Here is an 18,735-nt window from a genome sequence, read left to right as displayed (position 1 = left end):
GGGTTATAGGGTTAGGGTTATAGGGTAAGGCTTAGGGTTATAGGGTTAGGGATAAGGTAAGGGTTGTAGGGTTAGGGAAAGGGTTAGGGTTATAGGGTTAGGGATAGGGTAAGGGTTGTAGGGTGAGGGTTAGGGTTATAGGGTTAGGGTTATAGGGTAAGGGTTGTATGGTCAGGGTAAGGGTTAGGGTTATAGGATTAGGGATAGTGTAAGGGTTGTAGGGTTTGGGTAAGGGTTAGGTTTATAGTGTTAGGGTTAGGTTTAGGGTTAGGGTTAGGTTTATAGGGTTAGGGTTAGGTTTATAGGGTTAGAGTAAGGGGTATAGGGTTAGGATTGTGGTTATAAGGTTGGGGTGAGGGTTGGGGTTATAGGGTCAGGGTAAGGATTAGGGTGATAGGGTTACGGTTATAGGGTTAGGGTTATAGGGTTAGGGTTATAGGGTTAGGGTTAGGGTTAGGGTTATAGGGTTAGGGTTAGGGTTAGGGTTATAGGGTTAGGGTTAGGGTTATAGGGTTAGGGTTAGGGTTATAGGGTTAGGGTTATAGGGTTAGGGTTATAGGGTTAGGGTTAGGGTTAGGGTTATAGGGTTAGGGTTAGGGTTAGGGTTATAGGGTTAGGGTTAGGGTTATAGGGTTAGGGTTAGGGTTATAGGGTTAGGGTTACGGTAAGGGTTAGGGTTAGGGTTATAGGGTTAGGGTTATAGGGTTAGGGTTAGGGTAAGGGTTAGGGTTATAGGGTTAGGGTTATAGGGTTAGGGTTATAGGGTTAGGGTTAGGGTAAGGGTTAGGGTTATAGGGTTAGGGTTAGGGTAAGGGTTAGGGTAAGGGTTAGGGTTAGAGTTATAGGGTAAGGATTGTAGGGTCAGGGTTAGGGTTAAGGTTATAGGGTAAGGTTAAGGGTTAGGGTTATAGGGTTAGGGTTAGGGTTAGGGTTATAGGGTTAGGGTAAGGGTTAGGGTTAGGGTTATAGGGTTGTAGGGTAAGGGTTGTAGGGTCAGGGTTAGGGTTAGGGTTATAGGGTAAGGGTAAGGGTTAGGTTTATAGGGTTAGGGTTATAGGGTTAGGGTTATAGGGTCAGGGTTATAGGGTTAGGGTTATAGGGTTAGGGTTAGGGTTAGGGTTATAGGGTTAGGGTTATAGGGTTAGGGTTATAGGGTTAGGGTTATAGGGTTAGGGTTATAGGGTTAGGGTGAGGGTTATGGTTAGGTTAAGGGTTATAGGGTTAGGGTTGTAGGGTCAGGGTTAGGGTTAGGGTTATAGGGTTAGGGTTATAGGGTTAGGGTTATAGGATTAGGGTTATAGGGTTAGGGTTTAGGGTAAGGGTTAGGGTTATAGGGTTAGGGTTATAGGGTTAGGGTTAGGGTAAGGGTTAGGGTTAGGTTTAGGGTTCTAGGGTTAGGGTTATAGGGTTAGGGTAGGGTTATAGGGTAAGGGTTAGGGTTAGGGTTATAGGGTAAGGGTTAGGGTAAGAGTTGTAGGGTCAGGGTAAGGGTTAGGGTTATAGGGTTAGAGATAGGGTAAGGGTTATAGGGTTAGGGTAAGGGCTATAGGGTGAGGGTTGGGGTTATAGAGTCAGGGTAAAGGTTAGGGTTATAGCGTTGGGTTTAGGGTAAGTGTTATAGGGTTAGGGTAAGGGTTGGAGTTATAGGCCTAGGGTTGGGGTAATAGGGTCAGGGTAAGTATTAGGATTATAGTGTTAGGTTTAGGGTGTTATAGGATTAGGGTAAGGATTAGGGTTATAGGGTTAGGGTTAGGGTTAGGTTTATAGGGTTAGGGTTATAGGGTTATGGGGTTAAGGGTTAGGGTTAAGGGTTAGGGTTAGGGTTAGGGTTAAGGGTTAGGGTTAGAGTTAGCGTCAGGGTTAGCGTTAGGGTTATAGGGTTATAGGGTTAGTGTTATAGGGTTAGGGTAAAGGTTAGTGTTAGGGTTATAGGGTTAGGGTTATAGTGTTATAGGGTTATAGGGTTATAGGATTATAGGGTTATAGGGTTAGGGTTAGGGTTATAGGGTTAGGGTAAGGGTTAGTGTTAGGGTTATGGGGTTAGAGTTATAGGGTTATAGGGTTAGGGTTAGGGTTAGTGTTAGGGTTAGGGTTATAGGGTTAGGGTTATAGGGTTAGGGTTATAGGGTTAGGGTTATAGGTTAGGGTTATAGGGTTAGGGTTATAGGGTTAGGGTTAGGGTTAGGGTTATAGGTTAGGGTTATAGGGTTAGGGTTAGTGTTAGATTCAAGGTTAGGTTTAGGGTGAAGTGTGAGCACACCTAGGGTGCTGCTTTAGGGTTAGGGTTAGGGTTAGGGTTAGGGTTATAGGGTTATAGGGTTAGGGTTATAGGGTTAGGGTTAGGTTAGATTCAAGGTTAGGTTTAGGGTGAAGTGTGAGCACACGTAGAAGTGGTGCTGCTTTAGGGGATGTTGGGGCCAGGGCTCGTTCCTGGGGCTCCTGGCACTGCCTGCTGGGGCTGCAGTTTGGCTCAGCCCTGCGATACAACCAGGAAAGGCATCACGAACCGCGTGGCTGCAGTCCAGCACTCAGCATTAAAGCCAAGGGCACCGGGAGGGAAGCGTGGATTACATGGGAGCGACGGGATCAAGTGAGCAGCAGGCTGAGCGGAGGCGTGGGGAGGGGGGTGTGGAGGGGCTGCGTCCTTCCTCCCCCCCCCCCCCGCCCCTTTCTGGAGCGATGCCATGAGTGTCTGAAGCAGTGGAGAGCATCCCAGGGCGGGAGGCTGCTGTGCAGCTGATAAGAACCTCGCCCAGGAGAGCCGTGCTGGGCTGGTGCAGGTCAAACTGGCTGAGCGATGGGAAGCAGCCCGGCCTTTATATCAGGGCAGGGCATGCAGGCAGGAATTGCAGGCTCTGAGGAGGGTCTGAGTTTGTGTGGGAATAGAGATTTATGTGAGCTATGAGGGACTGGGTGAAGGAAGGCAGCGGCCTGACCCACATCTCTGCTTTCTCCTGCAGAGCTGCTCTGGATCTCCAAGTCTGATTCAGCACAGCATTAATGCATGCAACTTTTGGGAGTTCCTTGGAACTGGGCTGCTCCCAGTCGATAGCAACTCCTACACGACGAGGCTGTGCTCCTGCTGCAGCCTCGTTCTGCTGCCTGCCTCCATCACCCCGTGCACCAGGGAAGGGGGAGCGGGGCTGCGATCTCGTGCTTCAGAAGCAAAAGGTGAGAATTAGTTGATGCAAAACTGCAAGACGCTCCATGGATTTGGTTCTGAGAGAGCTGTTTTCACAGCCTGGTTTAGCTGATAAGCTGCACGCTGGGTTTAACCCTCGGGGTGCTAAGAGATGCTCTCAATAATAAAACCCAAAGAAGTGGGAACAGCTTCTTGCTGCACTGCTGCTGTCCTGCTTGGAAACCTCTTCCAGGTTTCCAAGGGAAGGGAAGGGAAGCTGAGCTCATTGCAACCTGGGGCTGAGCCCTCGCAGAGCTCATTGCATCTCACACCCAACCCCTTGCAAAGCTCTGTGCTCACGCCTTTGTTTCCCCACCGTGCCCTTAGGACCCAGCAGAGCTGCACCTTCGGCTCGGCACATGCGAAGCGCAGATGTAAAGGCTGAAGGACTGGCCCGGGGCCGAGCAGGGAGGGAAGAACACCACGAGCCTGGCTCCAGCTCTTAGAGCCGGGGCTGTGAGCTCGCACTTCAAACACAAAACAGCCTCCCTTCGCCTCCAGCGCTTCTGAGCCGCATTTGGGGGTTGGTTTAGATAGGATGCAGGCGCAGACCTGGAAGCAAAATGTTTTCATGCTCCTCGGCATGGGGCAGAAAAAGCCTCACCTCCCCCCATTCCATCACCCCCTTTGCATTTGGGGAACCCCCTCCCAGCAGGGCTGTGGGGTGCGCGCATTGTGATGGGGGTGGGGGGGAGGTTTGGGGGAAGCCCCCTTCCCCCCCCTCCGAGGGTCTCCCTGCTGCTGGGTGTGCACAGCTGGAGCCCCAGCAGGGCCCTGCCGCTTTAAAGCTGCCTCTCCCATGTGCTGTCTGGTTGTGCTGGAGACGGTGACGCAGGCAGGACGTCAATGGAGGCTGTGGGAGAATTTAGCCTGGGAGAGGAAGGGGGGCAGGGAGGGAGGAGCGGGGTGGGCTGGTGGCCCCTGGCTCCAACCTCGCAGGGCCACTGAGCATCTCCAGCGCCCCGCCAGCTCTGCTGCCCTCCTGCCAGCTGCGAGGGCAAATAATCCGCTCCAGATTGCCGTCGTGAGCCACGTGAAAGCGACGCTTCCTTCCCTCCCCCCCCCCCCCCCCCGAACCCCAATCCAAGCTGTCACCGCACGTGTGCCACCCTTGCGGAGCTGAATGTGACCCCAGGCTGCATCCACGCTGCTCATCCCCATCCCCAGTGTGCTGTGCCACCCTGAGGCTGCACCCTGGGGGGGCACCCATGCATTGCTGCATTCTGGGGGACACCCATGCATTGCTGCACCCTGGGGGGCACCCACGTCCCCCCTCCTTGCTTTGGGCTCTGCAGCATCCCGAGATGGGACACAGCAATCCCTGGTTGCGCACCCAAGTGCCAGGCTGCCACGCACCCACCGCTGCCATTTGCTCCTAGCGCGAAAGGAGCAAACATTCTCCTTGCTTCCAGATTTTTGGGTGCCTTATTTATTTATTTTTTTTCCCCCTTAATTCTTGACAGCCTCGCTTACAGAGGGTGTAGGTGGCCGTGCGTGTTGCAGACCCAGGAGCCCTCCCTCCTACCCGCTGGCACAGAGCAAGGGAAAGCAGTTTCCACTGTCAAGAGGCTGCGCAGCAGCTGCACAAAGCCATCAGCGCGGTGTGGGAAGGGAGTTACTCAGCACTTGGTTCCCAAGAGAAAAACACCAAAAAAAAAAAAAAAAAAAGAAAAGAAAAGAAAAAAGAAAAAAGAAAAAAAAAAAAAGCAGCTCGAGCTGACTTTCCAAAATGCTTTGAGGTTCGTAGCAATGTTCTCTTCTTGGTCTCATCAATATCCTTCCTGCGTTTCCACTCGTGGAGCGGCTCCGGAGCTGGGCGTTATCCCAAATGTTTTTATGTTTTATTTCTTTGGATGCGCGAATGTCGGTCGATTGGAAAACAAACTCTGGAGAATCCTTGAGGAAAGGCTGCAAACAGCTCTGGGTGGGATGACTAATCCCATCGCCGCCGAATCCAACGGGGCCCTAAAAATAGCTCAATTTCTAACAATAAATATCATAAAGTCGCTCGCTGCCAACAAACAGCCCCAAAAAAGCCAGAAGCACGGAGAGGTCCACTGGAAATGGGGGTGGGGGTGGGAAGGAGCCAGCAGGAAGGCAGAGGGGTGGCTGTGGGAAGGGTGCGGGTGCCACAGGGTGCACAGCTGCGTGCTGTGCATGGTGGAGACGTCCAGATCTGCACTTGGTTTGTTCAGCTTAGGGCAGCACGAGGTGCTGGTGATGCTGATGGCGCGGAGCAGAGCCGTGGTTTGCTGCTCCACGTGAGCAACCTCAGCGATTCACATCTGGCTTTGGCAGATGCAAGGAAAGGTGCAGGGCCACGCGCTGCTGTTCGGCATCGCTCCGCTGCGGCCGTGCCTGCGGTCCCCCTACGGGACTCCCAGTCCACCAGCACGGATGGGGCTGGTGGACACCCTGGGGGCCGCTTCCCACCCTGAGCTGCATTTTCCCAGCTTCGCCCCTGCAGCGCGGGCCCCGTGTTACATAACTTGCTGCTGCCTTTCCCCGCGCGTGGAGCCTCCTCCCACACCCAGCGCGTTGCAAAACCTCCCATCCATCCCCCCCACTCCGTGCCACTCGTCCCCCTTGGCTGAGTCACCGCATCTCCTCCTGGGATGGGTGTGGGGTGAAGTGCTGGGACCCGCAGCATCCCCAGCACTGCCGGCACCCCACGCCTGTGGCACCCAGATTTTGGGGTAATGGGGGGCCTGCGGGTGGAGGTTTATCGGTGCTAAGCCGAGCGCATCCATTTTTGCAGTCTAGCAGGGCAGGGATGCGCCCATCTCCAGTCCCCAGTTCTGGGAGCGTGGCCTCATGGATGCGTGCAACCGATCACTGCCTCAGCATCTCCATCCTTCAGGGCACCACAGCGTGCAGCCCCACATCACCTCTGCTGGCATCTTCCCCGCACCACCGTGTGAGCATCCTCAGGACAGTGAACCCCCTTAGGACAGTGAAGCCCCCTGGGACGACGAAGCCCCCAGCCCCCAGTGCCCACGCTGAGCCCCAGCTTGTCCACAGCGGCCCTTCCACCCCACGCTCTGGGTGCACCTGCTGACCCCCATCCGCACCCCAATGCGTGAGATTCCTTCTGGCCTCCGTTGCAGCTGGGGCGCAACGTCCAGAGCACGACAGGGACACCCACACCTGGGCACGCAGCTTCCAGACCCGCAGCGTGAGGGGAAAAGCACGGTGGGGTAAAGCTGAATCCACAGCAGCTTTCAGCCCATCAGCACCTGGTGCTGCTGGTGGTGGGGGGTGGGCGCACCTCCGCCTCACATCGCATCGGCCACCAACCGCCTCCCTCCGAGCCCCGCGTCCCGGAGCGGCGTTAGGAGGGGCTCCGGGACGCCAGCGCTCGGCCGTGCCGTTCCCGCACCTCCTTCCCCCCTTCGCTTCGCTTCCTCCGCGCCGCCGCGGCCATTGGCTCCCGGCCGCGCCGCGTCCTGACGCTGGGCTGGGGCTGGGCGGCCCCGGCGATGGTGGCTCCCCGCCGGCAGCGCCGCATCCCCCGCAGGCGGCTCCGCGAAGGCCCCCGCGCTCCTCTCTTCCGAAGGTGGGTCCCAGCGCTCGGCTCTTTTTTTTTTTTTCCTTGTTGTTGTTTTGTTGTGTTTTTTTTTTTTTTTCCTTCCTGCTTTTTAGCTTTTTTTTTTTTGCTTTGCTTTTTTTTTTTTTTTTTTTTCCCCGGCGATATCATACATACACACGTATTTTTTTTTTTTCTTAACGTCTCCGCGGTGTTTACTTCCGAGAAAGGCCGAGCCGCTGCGTTTTTACCAATGCCCCCCCACTCCTCAACTCAACCCAATCCCCCCCCCCACCCCCCTTCCCCACCCCCAGAGCCGAACCCCGCCGCGGTGGGGGCGGAGAGCACATCCTTTCCCCCCCCCCCAACCAACCAACCAACCAACCAACCATCCCCCCCCTCTCCGCCGCTTCAAAACAAACCGTCACCAAAATGGTGCAGAGGTGACGGAGGGAGAGGGAGGAAGGGGAAGAAGAAGGGGAAGAAGAAGGGGAAGAGGTGCCCGGCGTTGCGGGGACAGGTGAGACCGATGGGGGGGGGGGTTGTTGTCCCCTATGGGCGCTGCGTGCGGGGTGCTGGGAGTGGGGGGGAAGGGATTGATTGGCAAGAGCAGCTTTAGGGTGAAGCGAACGGTGCAGCTCCGCTGCCTTGGCCGGCTGCCGCCGTGGGGCTGACAGCTGCGATTGTTTGTTCCCGCGGCCCCTCCTGGGGGCGGTGGGGGTGGTGAGGGGGGGTCCCGAGTCGCCGCCGCCGTTGGCCAGCGGCCCGAGCCCGGCGGTGCCCCCGCCGCGGAGCGCTGCGTGGTTCGGGGTGGCCCGAGGCGGCCGCTGCCCGACCATCTCCTTGCTTTCCCCGGCTCGTTCCTCGGCTTCGTTCTTGCCTTTTATTTCGTATTTCGTTTTATTATTGCGTTTTAAATTTTCACCTCGCGCAGCCAGCGCTTCCCTCCTCGTCTTTTCCCCACCGCTCCGAGGGGGCCCTTCCTCCCTTCTCCCTTCCTCCCTTCTCCCCCGGTTGCTGCCAATCCCCGCAGCCCCCTCCCTCCCTCCCGGCCAGCCCCACAGCTGCCCCCCTCCCCCCTTCCCTCCACTCCCCCCCAATCAACCCGCGTGGCTTTTCGTGCTGCCCATTCTCCGCCACCCAGGGGTCGGGGCTGTCCCACCCCCAGCACGCTGCCACCCGCCCGCTCCCCTCCTCCAGGCGAGGAGCAGCACTTCGGGTGCAGGTAAGCTCCGTTCTCAATATATCCTTGCCTTCCCTGCTGCCCACAGCCTCACCCCGGGGTGCCCTGGGGAGCGCTCCCCCCTCCCCCCATTGGGAGCTTCTGAAGGTCGTGGACCTCTGGAAGTGCCTGGCGGCTCTCCCTCCCCTCCCCGTGCCCTTCAGCTCCCGCAGTTGTCGTGCTTTCACCGGGGCTGAGGCATCCCACACTTGTGCCGGGCTTCAAGCAGGTGCTCTGTGCCCCCGGGGTGGCTCTGCTCGGGGAACACGGGGCTCCAATTTCGGTGGCACCTCCGGCACGGTGCAGAAGGACGCAGTGATTGAGTGGGGTTGAGGCATTTGGGGCACGGCGCTGGTGGGTTCTGCCCTGCGGCTCCAGTTAGGTCCGGGCTTGGGCTCTTGGTGAGCCGGGCTTTGTCACTGCGTGACCTTGGGACGAGCCCTTGGTGCTGTGCTGGGGTCGGTGTCCCCTCCTCGCTGCTGGCTGCGTCCCAGCGTCGGGCAGGGTGGGGACGTGCGGTGCCGGCGTGGCCTAACGGGGGCTCTGCCAAGTGAAACAAGTGGGGTCTGATTCTCATTTGCGCCCCGGCCCCTTTTCCTGCAACTCTGGCGACGTAAAGGAGCCTAAATATGGTCATAAAGCACAGCCACACCGAGGTCCCTCCGTGCTGCCGGGGCCGCCTAAAAGCATCTTTGTGCAAAGGAGAACAAAGCCCAAAGTGTCGGATGGGGAGCGGGAGTTTGAGCTGGCATCCTCAGCCAGCTGTGGTCCCCAGGGCACGTGGGGATAATGCTCCCAGTGCTCACCTGGGGCTGTGGGGTGGCGTGGGGACAGCTGTGCCACCAGCACGGCCCTTTGCAACCTATTTAAACCCGCAAGCGTGCAGCGCTGGGAAGTTTGCTCTTTTCTGGCTTGCTCTCTGCCTGCAGCGCACCCACGGGCGGTAGGGACCTGATGCACGACGCCACCCGTGTCCCATAGGTTTTGCTGTGATGTTTTGTTCTGCCCTGTGTCCGGGAGGAAGGGGCTGTGTGCTGCCCACCTCCCAGTAGGACGTGGCGATGCTGTACAGCACTCCAGGGCATCCCTTGAGCCCCCACCATACCCGAGATGCGCCGAGCTGACGCGGATGCCCCGAGTGTACAGGCTGTGCTGGACTTCCCCATCTGCAACCAGAGCTAAAAATACCCCCACGCCTCACCCCAGCGCTGTCCCATCTGCAGGCTCTCCAGCCCCGGGGACTCTGTGGCTGTTTTGCAGTTCCTTGGGGCTGAGCTGGCCGTGGCACAGAGGTGACGGGGTGGCAGGTGATGGCCCTGAGCAGAGCATGGCTGCAGTGAGTCACTGCAGGGCAAGGGTGATGGCTGGGTGCCGTAGGTTGGGTTGGTACCCCGTGCCTCCCTGTTCCAAAAGGGGGGTCGTTCCCTCGTCCCCCACTGGTGCCGTTTTGTGCTCTTCCTCCTTGTGCTGCGCCTCTCAGGTTTCCTTACCTTTTTTCCTTCTCATTAGCGAAACTTTCAATCGAGGGCTGAAATTTGTTAATCGTTTTGTTTGATCGGAGCTCAGGCAGCGCCGGAAGGACCTCGAGGTTCTCCCTGCGCCTCGGCTGAGCAGCAGTTTGCTTTTGCTTTCAAGATGGATCAAGCCGCCTGCCTGCCGGCAACCGCTGCCTTCGCAGAGCTGTCGCTTTTCATCTCGCGCTTTGCCTCTGTTTGCTCACAGTTTTTTCTCTCCTTTCTCCTGCCCTCGCTCCTGGTGTCACTCCCCACCACGGGAAAAGAAAGGCACGGCAGCAACGCAGCGCTTCGACACCGAATGCGCCGGCGTGGGGTGAAAGGTTTGCAACGCTCGTGGAAAAGCACCTTGCAGGGATTCGTCCCGCAGCTTTGCTTTCTCTTTGGGAACTGTGGGGGCCTCCAAAGTTTGCATGGGGCAAACTCTTACCGTTTTGCACCTTTGCCAAAGGGGCTGGGAGGGGTCTGTGTGCACCCAGAGCCGTTGGAGCTGCCGGGCCCCCTGTGCCACTGCTCAGCTGCGTGTTGCACGCACGTGTTCTCATTGCAACATGCAATTAAACGCTCGTTTTCCTCGAGCTCCTTGGTGCTGGAGAGCGTCGCTGTCTCCAGGTTGCACGGCACCCGTGTTCCCGGCTCCCTTTGCTTTCGTTGAACAGCTCTCACCTTGGGCCAGAGGGCAGCACTGGGTCCTGCTCAGCTGCTTGGAGCTGCCCCAGCACCGGGGGTCTAAGAGGCAACGGGGGCAATAAGGAGCAATGAGGCAGAGTGGAGCAGGAGGGGCAGTAAGGAGCAGAAGGGGCAGAGAGGGGCTGTAGGGGAAGAGTGGGGCAGTAGGGGCAATAAGGATCAATGGAGCAATAGGGGCAGTGAGGATCAGTGGGGCAGAGAGGAGCAGGAGGAGCAGAGTGGGGCATTAGGGGTCAGTAGGGACAATAAGGAGCAGTAGGGGCAGTGTGGGGCAGTAGGGATCAATAGGGACAATAAGGAGCAGTAGGGGCAGAGTGGGGCAGTAGGGGCAATAAGGATCAATGGAGCAATAGGGGCAGTGAGGATCAGTGGGGCAGAGAGGAGCAGGAAGAGCAGAGTGGGGCATTAGGGGTCAGTAGGGACAATAAGGAGCAGTAGGGGCAGTGTGGGGCAGTAGGGGCAGTAGGGATCAATGGACAATAGGGGCAGTGAGGATCAATAGGGGCAATAAGAACAGTGGGGCGGTGAGGATCAGTGGGGCAGAGAGGAGCGGAGGAGCAGAGCGGGGCATTAGGGATCGATAGGGACAATAAGGGGCAGTGTGGGGCAGTAGGGGCAATAAGGATCAATGGAGCAATAGGGGCAGTGAGGATCAGTGGGGCAGAGAGGAGCAGGAGGAGCAGAGTGGGGCATTAGGGGTCAGTAGGGACAATAAGGAGCAGTAGGGGCAGTGTGGGGCAGTAGGGATCAATAGGGACAATAAGGAGCAGTAGGGGCAGAGTGGGGCAGTAGGGGCAATAAGGATCAATGGAGCAATAGGGGCAGTGAGGATCAGTGGGGCAGAGAGGAGCAGGAAGAGCAGAGTGGGGCATTAGGGGTCAGTAGGGACAATAAGGAGCAGTAGGGGCAGTGTGGGGCAGTAGGGGCAGTAGGGATCAATGGACAATAGGGGCAGTGAGGATCAATAGGGGCAATAAGAACAGTGGGGCGGTGAGGATCAGTGGGGCAGAGAGGAGCCGGAGGAGCAGAGCGGGGCATTAGGGATCGATAGGGACAATAAGGGGCAGTGTGGGGCAGTAGGGGCAATAAGGATCAATGGACAATAGGGGCAGTGAGGATCAATAGGGGCAATAAGAACAGTGGGGCGGTGAGGATCAGTGGGGCAGAGAGGAGCAGGAGGAGCAGAGCGGGGCGTTAGGGATCGATAGGGACAATAAGGGGCAATGTGGGGCAGTAGGGGCAATAAGGATCAATGGACAATAAGGGGCAGTGAGGATCAATAGGGGCAATAAGAACAGTGGGGCAGAGTGGGGCAGTAGGGGCAATAAGGATCAATGGACAATAAGGGGCAGTGAGGATCAATAGGGGCAATAAGAACAGTGGGGCAGTGAGGATCAGTGGGGCAGAGAGGAGCAGGAGGAGCAGAGTGGGGCATTAGGGATCGATAGGGACAATAAGGAGCAGTGGGGGCAATAAGGATCAGTGGGGCAGAGTGGGGTGATAAGGGGCAGTAGGTGCAGTTATCTGTTCCCGTTGGGCTCACAAATAACCCCACTTGAAACTTTTCATCTCCCTTTTTTAAGCACAAGTGGCTTTTGGAACAAGGCAACTTTTTTTTTTTTTTTTTTTTTCCCCTCCATTGTTTCATCCCATCATTTTTATTTATTTATTTTTTTAAATTTTTTAAGGTGAAAATCTGGCTTTGTATTTTTTTAAAGTGGCTTTTTTTTTTTTTTTCCCTCCCCCCCCCCATCAATGGAAGATTTCAGGGCAAACTCGTGAGGCGCTGCAGAAGCGAATACCCAGGAACACGCTCCGCTGGGGACAGTGGGGATCGTTCTGAGTGGTGTTCTTCACAAAACAGACATGGAGCACTCACGGAGGGCGTTCCACCAACGAGGTAAAGATGCGTGGGGTTGGCAGAGCAGGGCTTGTCGAGAAATCCGTCGTTTCCACTGAGGGAGGAAGGAAAATGAAAGGAAGAAAAAAAGCAAAATAACCAAATGGATGCGTTCTTCTGCCTCGGCGATGCTCTGGTTCTGCACCCGTGGCAATGCATTGCTGGTGGGGTGGAGTGGAATGGGAATGATGTGGGGCTGTGGTTGGAACCTCTACAGCCTCCACGCCATGAGAGCCTCAGGGTGGCCTCGTCCTGCCCGGAATGCAGCAGGGCTCCGTAGAGAGGGATTCCTGCCCTTGTGAGAAGTGCTACAGGAGATTTGGCAAGCGAGCGAGTGGTGCTTTGCTATCTTGCAGCAAAGCTTGCTGTGCTTTGCTGGTGAGCAGCAGCCGTGGCCTCCTATGGACCCAAATTCGGCAGCTGAAGCCTCGTCCTCATCGGGTTGTGCTTGTGGGCAATGCGACGAGCGGGGCTGCGGGGCTGCCCATCTCCTGCGCCCTGCTGGGTCACCGAGCAGCCCCTGCCCCCCTCCCATGCACTGCACCTCTCTGCTCGTTTTCTTGTTCCAAAAGACCCCCATCCCTGTGCAGAACGCAGCCGGGAGCTGCGCGGCTCCGAGCCCTCGCGTTTGCTAAAATAGAAGCAGAACAAATGGTCGGAGCGAGATCCTGGTTGTGAAGGCAGCCAAGGCTCTTCCTGCAGCAGCTGGTGGCTGGTATGCTGCGTCTTGCTCCCTTCAGCAAGCCTCTCGATAGAACTGGCATTTTTACTGCAGGGGGGAGAGAAGCATCTGTCTTCAGGGCGGCGTTGGTGAGGCAGGGCTTGGCACGACCCCATCCTTGCTGGGGGTTTGTATGGGGGGGATGCTGAAGTCACCCCTTGTAAGCATCCCCCCCACCCTGTGCTGGTGCAGGCGGTGTGTTGGGTCTCCTCGGCAGTGGTTGCACATGGAGAGGTGTGGATTCCATCCTGGGATGGGGAGCAGTGCTTTCTAACCGCTACGGCTTCCTTCTCTGCTGCAGCGCTGAGGGACGCAGTGCAGCGGTGGGAGCCAGGAGATGGGTTGGTTGGACTCGATGATGTTGAAGGCTCTCTTCCAACCTTGGTGGTTCTGTGATTCTGTGCCATGCTGTGTTGCCACAGGGGGTTTGGTCACCAAAATGGCATCGCTGGGGCACGGCGCTGTGCTGGGCTGCAGGAGCCGGTGAGGGAGGGATGCTTGGACATCCCCACAGCTCCCAATGGCAGCGTTGGCTGCGGGAGCAAAGAGTAAGAGACCAAATCAGAGCGTTGGGAGTGGAAGCAGAAAGCGTTGGCCATGCTCTGCTCCTCTCAATCCCTGTGGCCAACGGCGACGGGATTCCATGCGTGGAATGGGGGTTTGTATGGGGGGGGGATGCTGAAGTCACCCCGATGCAGGAGGTGCAGAGAGCTTTGTAAGCATCCCCCCCACCCTGTGCTGGTGCAGGCGGTGTGTTGGGTCTCCTCAGCATCTGGGATGCAGAGGGCTGCTCCATCAGAAGAGCCCCACTTGTAAAGGTGCGAAGGGCAGAGGAGCTGCCCACGCTTGGGGATGTTCTCCTGTCATCCTTTCGAGCTCTCTGTCCACTCGTGTGACCTGTGGGAGTTTTGGTGGAGGAGGGAGCAGGGCTGCTTTGCACGCACCCACAGTGTGAACCTATGCACGAGCACAGGGAGGAATGGGGGGCTTTTTTTGTCCTGCAAACGCAGATTTGTTTTGAGTTTTGCTCAGATAAATACTGCTGTGGTTAATACGGAGCTCTGGGCACTGCAGGAAGGAATCCTGGTGGCTCCGGTCTTGCTAAGTTGGATGCGAGAGCTTTGGGGTTTGGCTCCTGTTTGGGGACTGAAATCAAATGTTCTGAGAGGTTGTGTGCATCCTTCTGTGGCTCTGCTCCCAGCCTGGAACTCCGCACCAGAAATGGGGCACTGCAGGGTGCCTTGCACTACACCGGAGTGTTGCAGGGTGTCATGCAGCAAGAGGTGCCATGCATGAACCAGGGTGTTGCAGGGGATGGGTGCTGCAGGGTGCCGTGCACCGGGGGATGGGTGCTGCAGGGTGCCGTGCCGTGCACCAGGGTCACATTCTGACATCCCTGCTGGGATTTTTCCAACGTGGGGACCCAGTGCCACGTGCACCCTGTGGGTCCCCAGGGCTTTCTGGCTCCCCCTGGGACCTGCTTACAGGTCATGGCCCATTAGGCAGTGTTTGCACAGAGCTGTTTGTCTGCCATCTTGTTTTGATTTTGATTATTTTGGCAATTTTGCATCACCGTGGGTTGGGAAGGGGTGCAGGAAGGGAGCTGGTTTGTGATGCGTGCTGGTGGGATTCGCTTCATTCCTGTGCAGCAGCAGCGTTTGGTGCTCCAGGGTCATCCCGACACCCTCCAGCTCACCCCCAGCAGCCCAGGAGGTCCTTGAGACCAGAGCTGGGAGCATCCATGGGCATCCCTGGAGGCAGGGAGCAGCAGCCATGTGCGCTCCCACCCTGAATCCCATTGGGATGGGATCCCACCCGCAACCCCGATGCGGGCAGAGCGACGCGGAGCAGTGGGAGCACAGCAAACCCCAAGGGTTGGGAGACCTCGTCGCCCTCCTGGCTGCCCAAATGAGTCCTGGGTGCTGCTGTGGGTGCTGCTTGTGTTTTACTTTTCTCCACCATAGGTCCCCAACGTGGCTCATCTGCATTTTCAGCCTTCTTCTCCCAACCGTTCTCACACTGAAGTCTGTAACGCTGAAATTATAGCATCGCCGTCGTTTCCGTGGCAACTTGCAGGGATGTATTTAAAAAAAAAAAAAAAAAAAAGGCCCAGAAGCCTTCTGAGGATTATGACTTCACTGAGGGATCAGGCTGGAGGGGAATCTGGGTCAGGCCGCTCTTCCCATCCCCTGTCATTTCCATGGCCAGACCGGGGCAGTGGCACCCATGGGTGCCCCCTCCCCCCCCCCCAGCACCCTGGGGTGGTGTGACCTGGGGGCACGAGGTCAGCTGCCCTCCCTCAAGCAGGAGCAGAGCAGCTGGGGGTCAGCATGGCTGCAGTCGCCCCTAAACCCCCCCAATTTTCCAGCAGAAGTCCCATTGCAAAGCATGCATTGGCTTCCAGGAACCCAGAGCTCTGCTCCCTGTCCCCCCACCCCCCCTCCCAGCTTGATGCGTTGCAAGTTTTCTCTCTCATCCCCCAAAATAAACAGGAGTGTGGTGGGTTTTTTTTTTTTTCTTCTTTTTTTTTCTCCCTTTTTCCACACCCCCAGAGCCGCTGTTGCTGGTGGCAAAAAGCCCAGACTCCGTAGGAACTCAGAAATGCTGCAGCTCCAAGCCCTGGCTGCCCTCTTGGTTTCGCAATCTTGGGGAAGGGGTGGGGGAATAAAATGGGAGGGGATGTATTATTTTTATATATATATATATACACACATATGTATATTTTGTGTATTAAAGATTTTTAGGCTTTCCCACCAGTGGGGATGAGCAGCCTGGTGGAGCTGGGCGGATGATTTCTTTTGTAAGTTCCTTCCACCATTTTTGGGGCTGTGCTGGAGGGGGGGCAGCAGGTGGGGGCTGCATTGACCCTCAGTGAGGCTGGGAGGGGGTTCAGCTCAGGTGATGCTGAGCTCCAAATCGCCTCCGTGAGATCCTTGTGTGGCACCGAATCTCAAAGCTGGGATGGATGCAGCATCCCAGGGACAGATGGGATCCCGTGGCCGGACCTGGGGATGTATTTATTTCTCGTTTTATGGCTGGTTTTCTCAAGACTTCTGGGGCGGGGAGGTGACGGGGCCGTGTCACTGCAGGATCTGATAAGGGTGAGATGCCTGCGAAGAGAATTCCTCGCAGATCATTATTTATACCTCTGCCTGCGTCACTGGTAAACATCTGGATTCACTCCAGATGTTTTCATTCGCTCCGTTCCGTGGGCTCTGATGCAGATCTTGGTCACATCCCTTCGGTCGTGTTGCTTTGGCTGAAATTTGGGGTGAGTTTTCAGGGTATGTTGGGGCTCAGCATTCGCGTAGTGCCCCATCGGGCTGCTGGCTGCGGGTGAAGATGAAGCAGCAGAACTTTTCCAGCGTGCGTGGATACGGGGAGAGGGAGGGCTGAGAATCCTGCAGCCATCAAAAGGCAGAGCAGCCCCAACCGTGGTGGCTTTCTGTTGTAGAACGGAGCCGTTTTGCTTTTTGGATGGAGCAGCATCCCGAGCTTTCTGCACGCGCTGCGCCGAGCTGTGCGAGGTGAGGGCTGACTCTGTGCTCTGTTTGCTTGCAGGCCGAGGTCGTCTCGTTAATTAGTTGCCTCTAATGGGAGCTGAGGACTTTGGTGTAAGAGCAGCGCTGGGAGCGGAGCATCGCTCTGCAGCTGGGATGCAGGCGGAGGGGCAAAAAGGGCTGCTTCACCCGCAGCCTTCATCTTCTTGCAAGTGCGTTTTGCTAATCCTTCATTAGGCTCTCATTGCGAGCTCGTTATCCTGTTAGGGCTTAGGGCTGTGCGGGCGTTTGGCCCAGCTCTGCTTCGGTGCCCAGGTCTGCAGGGAGGTTGCAAAAAGCAAAGCCAAGCCTTGCACACCCACACATTGCCCACGTGTGTGTGCAAACCAGGAAGGAAGCACGGAAGGGATGAGCCAGAGCTCGGAGACGGGCTCAGCTTTATCTGGTTGAAAATGAAAACCATTGTGGCTGGTGAGAGGGTAGGGGTTCCTGGCTTCTTTTTTCTCCCCCCCCCCCTCCCAAAAAAATAAATGGTGGGATTTTTTTCGCCCTCTTGATTCTCTTTTCGCTGCTGGGTTTGGGGGCTGAACGTTGCTGCTTTCCTTCTGCCCTCTGCCAAGGGAGGTGCTGGGCTGTGTGTCCTTGGCCCCTTCTGACGCTCAGCTGATAAAACGAGCCTCGAAATGCAAAAAGCCTCAATGTGCCTGGCAGCAAAAGCCCAACCTGGGGGTGCCTTTGTGCTGTGCTGCAGCAAAAGCCCAACCTCGTGCCCTGGGCAGTCCTGGAAGGAGGTGGTGGCTTTGCTGAAGGAGCACTTGGGGTTGGGAAGAACAATTTCCAGGTGGATACAGAGCAAATGCAGCCCTTCTGTGTGCTGTAATGCATGGAGCTGGGCGCTGTGAAACCTCCTGCTTCGGTGGGTTTCTGTTCTCACGGAGCTGCGGTGCAGTTCCCATGCAAGGGAGTAGCAGGATCGCATCCCCCCACCGTAGAAAAGAATGCAGTGTAAGCAGGAGCGAAGGAAGGGGCAGAGAACAGAGAACTCAAAGCGAAAAGAGTATTTTTAAAAGACAAAAATCCCTTCTTGGTGACCCAGAGAGGCGACCATTGAGCAAAATCCCCTCCTAAAAAAGTTTCCACGCTCTCTGCTGTTGCTCCTCTGTGCTTTGTGCAGTAATTGCGAGCAAGCATTGGGAACTGAGGGGTGTGCGTGCATTTTATCAGCCAGAAAAATGATCAGATGGAAAAGCGAAACATTCCCATTCGTTTCAATCACCTTCTGGGTCGCAGTGATTTTATTATTCTTTTCTCCCCTCTCCCTCCATCTTAAATCCAAATGTGGTGTGGTTTTTGCTTGTTTGTTTGTTTTTATTGTTGTTTTTAAGCAACCGGGACCTTGAAGTTCACGTTTTAGGGGAAAAGCTGCGGCCCCGCCGAGCCCAAATTGCAGAGACCTTCTGCTTTCTCCTTCGGTGCCCATAAAATCCCCCTCCTCCTCCGAAATCCGTGCGTGGGCGCAGTGACGGCAGCGCCGGGGAAGCAGTGCTCAGATCCCTGCAGGAGGAAGGAGTGGGTTTTTTGGGGATGGGGGGATGGGGGGGGTGGGGGGGGGGGGGGGATGTGGGAGCCGTGCTGGTGGAATGGGAAAGGGTGGAGGTGGCAAAGCTTTGGTGGGATCCATCTCTGTCCTGCATCCCTGCTGCATCCTGGGACTTGGGGCTGGGACCTGCGCTTCTGCCTCCAGGATGGTTTTTGAGCTTAGGGCTGGAATTTTGGGGGCTGGGACCAGCACTTCTGCCTTTGGGCACCTCGGGGCTGACGTTCATCTCCTCGCAGGGCCAGCTGGAGCTTTGGTCCCCAGTTGATTTTCCCTCCCCCCCCCCCCCCCGGCTCCCAGTTGATTTTCAGATGCTTTGCTCTGGGGAAGCACAGGTTTTGCAGCACCACCAGCGTTCTGGTTGCACAGCCACCCTGCAGTCATTCATCCTGCTTTGCAAAGTACCCGGAGAAGGGGGGGGGGGGGGGAGAGACGCTGCAGTCCCTCCCATCTGCCCGGTGCATCCCGTCCTGTTTGTCAGGCTGACTGTGTTTGTTTGGTTTCCATAGGGAGAGCTGTGCTGAGCCCCTGGGGGGGGGGGGCTGCAAGTGGACTTGGGGAGGTGGGGGGCTGACAGCTGCTGATTCAGGTAACGCAGCGAGGACCCGTGCTTTGCTCCTCGTTATCACTGTTTTCTCCCGTCCTCCTGTCCTCCCTCCGGTGTGTGCTGGAGCTTTGTGCCCAGAGGCCGTGGAGTTTGGACTGGGTGCCGGCGGGCGCAGGGTCAGTGGGTGCTCAGCCGAGGTGCACGTGGCCGGCTGCGTGCTGGGAAGGGGTGAGGGTTTGCCCTGACCCAGGCAAAGGCTTGCAGAACCACGAGGAGCGCTCGATCAACCGGAATGGGTTGGTCCTAAATGGGAAGCGTTGAGTCGGTGCCCTTCTTC

The 18,735-nt window shown here is 56.7% G+C and overlaps 1 protein-coding gene across 11 annotated transcripts in view; it reads left to right on the top strand.

The window, feature by feature from the left end:
- Positions 1 to 6,413: 6,413 nt before the first annotated feature.
- Positions 6,414 to 18,735, top strand: part of MEF2D (myocyte enhancer factor 2D) — a 51,869-nt gene continuing 39,547 nt past the window's right edge. The window contains exons 1-2 of one of the 11 annotated variants that reach the window (XM_085209582.1): positions 6,414 to 6,737; positions 11,896 to 12,033. The gene's annotated coding sequence lies outside the window, so the exon portion shown is untranslated. Of the gene's footprint in view, positions 6,738 to 7,080; positions 7,228 to 7,809; positions 7,933 to 11,895; positions 12,034 to 18,735 lie in introns of those variants that run through there. The other 10 variants (XM_085209578.1, XM_085209579.1, XM_085209572.1 and 7 more) reach the window with 10 other exon arrangements.

Source organism: Meleagris gallopavo, chromosome 27, assembly GCF_905368555.1.
Source record: "Meleagris gallopavo chromosome 27, MGAL_WU_HG_1.1, whole genome shotgun sequence".
NCBI lineage: Eukaryota > Metazoa > Chordata > Aves > Galliformes > Phasianidae > Meleagris > Meleagris gallopavo.
Note: the sequence above shows the minus strand (reverse complement) of the source record. Positions and strands in the feature narration are given on the sequence as shown.